This window comes from Crocodylus siamensis, unplaced genomic scaffold (assembly GCF_052110815.1).
Source record: "Crocodylus siamensis isolate JL-2025a unplaced genomic scaffold, ASM5211081v1 HiC_scaffold_619, whole genome shotgun sequence".
Classification (NCBI taxonomy): domain Eukaryota; kingdom Metazoa; phylum Chordata; order Crocodylia; family Crocodylidae; genus Crocodylus; species Crocodylus siamensis.
The window spans coordinates 3,728-10,149 of NW_028325027.1; the positions used below are offsets into that span (position 1 = coordinate 3,728).

Sequence of the window (6,422 nt, forward strand, 5' to 3'; positions counted from 1 at the left end):
GGCCCATCGAGGGCCGTGGCCCAGCTGGCAGCTCCTCCTGCCCAGCTCTTTCCCTTTGTGCTGTCTGTCTACCTTTAAAAGTGAGAAATCATTAATGGAGCTCCCCAAAGCCTGGATGGCTATTAACACTAGCTGGAAATCAGGCCTTAACCAGGGAGCTGGAGCCTCCTGTTAAGCAGCGGGAGAAGACTGACCAGAACGGCTGCTCTGGGAGTAAAGAAAGAGCCAACGTAAGGGTTGCAAGCCTGATCCTCGCTGCTCAGCCAGCTGCTGCTCATGAGATTGAAAAAAGGGAGCACGGGGAAACAGTAGTCGGCCGCACGATTGATGGGGAACGGGACCTCGGCCCTGACCCGGAACTTCATGTTGGCAGCGTGAACAAAGCCTTGCACCACTGCGGGGGGGAAAAGACGTGGCGTTGGCAGGGCAACGTCGGAGCGAGGAGGTAGCAGCGGGACATGCAGGCCTGGCAGGCATGGCAGTGGCCCAGCAGCCCCCGCGCAGCTCGGGACAGATAGCGAAATTGGGACAGGTGGAGCAGACACCAGGGACTACAACTAGGATTCAAGCCGCTCAATTTGCCCCTATTCACCTTTGTGATCTCTTGAGTTATGTCTTGCTTTACCTTCTCGTTAATTGGGTACGGTCTGGAGTGTATAGAGCAATGGCTGCCCGTGTCTATAGAGTGCACCGCCAGGTCCGTTTTACCTGGTTTCTGGAGAACACTGTCCCAAAGTCTTTGAGTGCCGCGAGCACCTTGTCCTTGTCCTGGCGGGGCAGATGGTCCGGCAGGCGCAGCTCCTCCATTCCTACCTCTCCAGCCCAGTCACCGTACATGACCGGCTCCTCTGGGTCCTCAGGCGTTCCTTCTACTGAGGAAATCCAGAATACCGCATCACCTCTATCAAAGTATGGTTTAAGCATGTTCACATGAACTGTCTTAGGCTTTTTCCCACTCCTGGCCACTACATAGGTCACATCATCCAGCTTGTCCAGGATAACATGAGGACTTTCCCAAGCAGCTTGCAGCTTGTCTGTCTTTAGTGGCAGGAAAACCATAACCTTATCACCTCCGTCAAAGGTACGTAAGCGAGCCTTTTCATCGTACCAGGACCTTTGCTTCTCCTGGGCCTGTCCCAGGGACTCTCGTGCCACTTTCATCATGTCAGTCAGTGTCTGACAAAAGTTCAGCAGATACTCCACCACGGAGGTCTTGGTGGAAGTGATTTTCCCTTCCCACTCCTCTCTCACCAGATCGAGAGGACCTCGAACTCGCCTCCCAAACATCAGCTCGAATGGCGAGAACCCCGTGGACTCCTGGGGCACCTTCCGGTAGGCCAAAGCAAGTGCGGCAGTTTCTCATCCCAGCCATTGGGGTTTGAGTCCACATAGGCCTTTAGCATCCCTTTCAAGGTCCCATTGAACCTCTCTACTAGCCCATTCGTCTGAGGGTGGTAGGCCGTGGTCTTGAGGGGTTTCAGCCCACAGCACTCCCACAGGCACTTCATCACCTCTGCCAGGAAGTTTCCACCCCAGTCGGTCAGGATCTCAGAGGGAAAAGCCAGCTGAAAGAAGATCTTGGTTAGGGCATCACCAACCACAGGTGCCTCAGTGGAGGTCAAGGCAACTGCCTCTGGGGACCGAGTGGCAAAGGCCACTAGCATCAGGATGTATTTCTTCCCTCTCCGGGTCTTGTGCCTCAGCGGGCCCACAATGTCTATCCCCACTCACTGGAAGTGTTGATCAATGATCGGGAGGGGCTGTAGGGGAGCCTTTCTCTTGTCCCCACTTTTGCCCGTCCGCTGGCAGGTCTCACAAGATTGGCAGTAGTCCATCACATTCTGGGAAATTTCGGGGCCAATAAAAGTTCACCTGCAGCCACCGGCATGTCCTTTCCCTGCCCATGTGACCAGCACACGGTAAATCGTGAGCCATAGAAAGCAATTGTGGTCTGTATTTACGAGGTACTATGACCTGGCGATGGGGTTCCCAGGTCTGGGCATGGTTCTTCAGTACCCACAACCGATAGAGAAGTCCCCTATCCCAGACCACCTGCTCCCTCTTCTCTGGGGTGAACTTGGTCTCTTGCTCCTGAGCCATCTGCCGGAGGTCCTCCAAGCCGGGGTCCACCAGAACCTCCTGCTTGAACTCCTCCCGCCCGGCTAAGCCATCAGCAGAGAGTTCGGGGGCTCCTGCAGGGAGTGCACCTTCACCCTCAGGGACTTCCCTGGACTCCTCCCGGAGAGTCTCTCCTTCCTCTGCTACTGACAGACTAGACACCTCCATGGGACTGGCACTTAGCCCCCCCTCCGGAACTGGTGTGCAATCACCCTCCACTGGGGCCTCTCCCAGTGCAGCCAATGGTGTGGCTGTCTCTTGGGGAGTTTCTAACCCTCCCCCTCTAGCCTTTCTGCTCTGTACACGAGTCACCGCATTAATGCGGTAGGGCTCTAGCTCTAGGGCCTGGTCCATCTCTCGGTGCAGGAGTTCAAGGTGAAGAATATCCCATCCCACCAGGATGGGGACCGGAGCCCCTTCCAGCACACCCATTTCTATGCACATCGCGCAGCCTCTCCACTCGATGGGCTGATGGGCTACCTGTACCTCACCCCTTGAGTGGTAAGGGTCTTCCCTGAGATTATACCTGCAGGTGAAACAAGGTTGGCATTGATTAATGTCACACAGGACCCCGTGTCCAGTTCCCCAAGAAGGGTACTCCCATTGCCCGTTATCTTGGTCCGGTGGGGGGCCATCACCTCCCCTGGGTTTGTGATCCGGTAGCAACAGGCACGCCCTTCAGAGGGGCTCGGGTCTGCCCCCTCACTGCTTACAGCTGTTGTATGTCTGATGGGCTTGGGTCTCCTGCTTAACTTTGGGCAGTTGGGCTTGATGTGGCCCAGCTCCCCGCAGCTATAGCACCCCCTTTTCCAAACTGGGAGGTTTGGGCGAATCAGGGGCCTCCTTATGCTCGGTCTGGGATGGCCCCTTTTCCCCTTTTGGACCTGGCCCTCCCTGCCCCCCTCTTTGGACCCCTTTCAGTTCCTTCCCAGAGTAGGGAGGCTTCTTGTCTGACCCTTCACGATTCAGCAACAGCTGATCCGCAATTTCAGCGGCCTCAGGGCCGTTTTTGGGGCCCCTGTCCTTGACTAGGGTTTTAATCTGCCTTGGACAGCGGTGGTAAAATTGGTCCAGCACTATGAGATGGAGCAGCTTCTCTCTAGTGTCAGCCTTGGCTCCGTCTGCCCATTTAATGAGTGCATCCCACAACAGGGCCATGAAATCAGCCATTGACTTCTCGGGCTGTGGGTAGAGATTGCGGAATTTTTTTTCAGAAAGAATCCAGTCCTAACTTCAACCTTGAAGACACGGCCTGTTTAAAGGTATCCTAATTATCAGCCGCATCTGAGGGCAGGCTGTCCATGACCACCGCCATGTCACCATGTACCAGAGCAGCCATGTGCATCATGTACTCCTCCTCGGGCACCTTCCACCATCGGGCTTGCCTTTCAAAGATGCTGAGGAATACATCGGGATCGTCTCCGTGTCGGTAGCGAGAGAAGGCTGGGGAGTTCGGATTGGGGTGTCCCCCAGGCGCTCGTAGAGGGGCTGCAGACAGAGTACTTCTAGTTCGTGCTTGCACTTGGCCTCTGCCTCTTGGGCCTCCACCTCGCGCTTGAGCCTTGCCTCTTCAGCTTCGTGCTGTGCTGTCTTCTCCGCCAGCTCCATCTTTTTCACCTCCAGCTCCATGGGTGTCTTCTCATGCTCATGCTGGATCTCCAGTCTCATCTATTTCAACTCATACTTGAGCTTACTCTGTCACTCCCGCTCTTCAGCTTCTAGCCGCATCTGGTACCTCCAGCATTCCTCCGTAGGGGGCGATCCCTTGGAGGGCTGCGGACTTGGCGTGCGGGGCTGTGATTCTGGGGAGGACTCAGGAGTTGGCGTGCGTGAAGGGGGCTCTGTGGCTGAGTCATTGTTGCACAGGAGTTTAATCAGTTCTTCTTTCTTTAGCCCTTTCTTCACTTGAAGACCTCTCCCTTTCACCCCTTCTTTTAGTTCGGGCACAGTCATTTGGATATACTCATCCGCCATCCTGGCTATCTACACTATCCAGTTGACTCAATGCCAAATTAGAAAATGTTTGCTCAAGGGATTTCAGTGACTCTATTACTCTTCCCAAATTATGCCTGTAAGAGAGCAGGGTATTTGCATCGCACCGCTGCCACCACGTGTGGCGGGACAGTAGGGGGCGCTCCTGGGTTGAGCCGCCCACCTGCCTGTGCCCGATCATCTTCCAGGCTCCGAATGCCTCCCTAGGGGCGCCTCACGTCCGGCTGACCCCCTTCCTGGAGCATACTCACTACCCTGGGGGTAACGTAGCTGCCACCACCCCGAGAAGGGACTCTCGACCCTGTGTCCTCGCTTAAACACAGGCCTAAAGTCCTACAGGTATTCGACCCAGTACAGACACTTGGGGCACTTCCTCAAGTCGGGGGCAAAAAGGAAAGTCTCCCTTAGTTCACAGACCCAAGGGGTCTCCTGGGCATAATTTAGACCCACCCCTCAATAAGTCTCCCACACCAGTCACAAAGGACAACTTTATTGATTACAGGGGTAGGGTGAAAACAGGGTACAAGATTGAGCAATATCCTAGAAATCCTAAAGAGCAAAGAGTGTGGCTGAGGTAGCCTTTTGATCACGCATCTGAGTTACTGCCACCTAGATATCTAATCAGATCCTGAGTAGCTTACTCACAAGCATCTTCCAAAGGCAGGTGAAATTTCCCTCTGGAAGCAGGCCATTTCTAGCTCATGAGTTTTGGGGGAGAGAGCCAGTTTCAGATGGTGAAGCTCCTCTGTGTCCCCCGCATGGTGGCTGGCCCCTCCTCCTGGGCAGTCTTAACTTATATAGCCCCTGTGACCTCATTCACCTGGCCCAGTGGAGGCCAGCTCCAGTTGGCTGTCGGCCAAACAATTTGAAATACATCACTAGTTGCCAGGAAGACTCCAGCCCACCAGGTAGATGCCCCTCACCCAGGTAGCCCATACCAGTCCCGTAGGCAGAGGGAGCAGGTTTCCCCCCTCCCTCAGGGATGTAGCCAGCTCAGGTGACCTAAAGAGATAGGGTATGGGTGTGCCTCCTCTGCTGGGGCCATCCTAATCAAATGGTCACAGCACAGAGACTTAATCACATTGTCACAGGGCAAAGATTTTGGGAAGAAAACAAGGTGGTTTTCTGCCACAGCCTGCACTGGATCACTGGACCGTGGTACACAGGCAGGTTTTTGGTGCAAGCAGTGCAAATCCTCTGGTTATAGGACATAGCCGTGTATTCACAGCTATTCGGTGGGGAGCCTCTCACAAACGTGCACTCAGTAACGAGGAAGTTATTGTTTCTATAGTAAAAATTTGTGTGTGTGTTATTCCCAGCCCCTGTGCAAATGCTATTTATCAATGATTAGGGCACATGGATGAAGATGTTCGGGGTCTTGCACTTGTCCGAGGTCATTCCCGGGTTCCTCATCCTCTGACTGCAGTAGAGGTCATTATACGGTTTGGAAGTAAACGGGTCGACATGCTGCCTCTGAAACTTCTCGTTTGGTGTTTCCCTGCTGCCCACGGTTGGCCAGGCTGACAGCAGGGTCAGCAAGAGGAGCAGCAGGGCAGGGCAGGCATTTCTTGGAGATGTGGCTTCCTTAGATTTGCTCCAAGTACCTGGATGGAGCCAACAAGGGCAAAGGATGGCTACTCCCTCTTGCCCTTCCCCTCTCATAACCCTCCTGCTGCTCTCTCATACCCCACGCAGCTCCGAAGACCCTTCCCTGCCCAAGCCCCCCACCACGCCAGCTCCTCGAAGCAGGACCTGGCTCTTTTAATGGGTGAGATTATTGCTGAGCACGGTGGGCTTGGCCCTGCCATGACAGATGTGACCGGGAGATGGGCTGATCTGATCTCTCCTCTGATTCGCAGCCAAAGCCAGTGCCAGGAGCCTCTGGGAGATCTCCAGAGCAGCAGGCTGTGTCCATGGCCATGAACTGCCTCTCCAGCCGTGTCCATGCTGCCCCGGTGTTACTGTTTGGTCCTTTTCCCTAACTGGGATCTCAGCCTCCTCCGCGTCCACCCCACCACTCTACCTGGCCCCTTTGGCTCCGGTCCGCCGCACCAGACCTTGGCTAATTTGGGCACCAGCCCTTGCCTTGTCCTTCCCAACCTTGGGACACAACCCCAGTCTTGCCCTTTCGTGCTGTGGGCCCCCAGCCTCTGGTCTCGCCCTCTTTGGGCTCTCTCTCTGCCCTCTTCTGTACTGGGACCAGTCTCCCCCTTGCTCCGGGCAACACTGGCACCTTGTCCTGCCCTGTTCTCCCAATCCAAACCACTGGTCGTAGAAGAAACAGAGAGGCAGGTTCACATCTTAACTCAACA

The 6,422-nt window shown here is 55.0% G+C and overlaps 1 pseudogene; it reads right to left on the reverse strand.

The window, feature by feature from the left end:
• Nucleotides 1–5,187: 5,187 nt before the first annotated feature.
• On the reverse strand, nucleotides 5,188–5,714 carry LOC149851641 (ribonuclease pseudogene; annotated as a pseudogene).
• Between the last annotated feature and the right edge of the window lie 708 nt (nucleotides 5,715–6,422).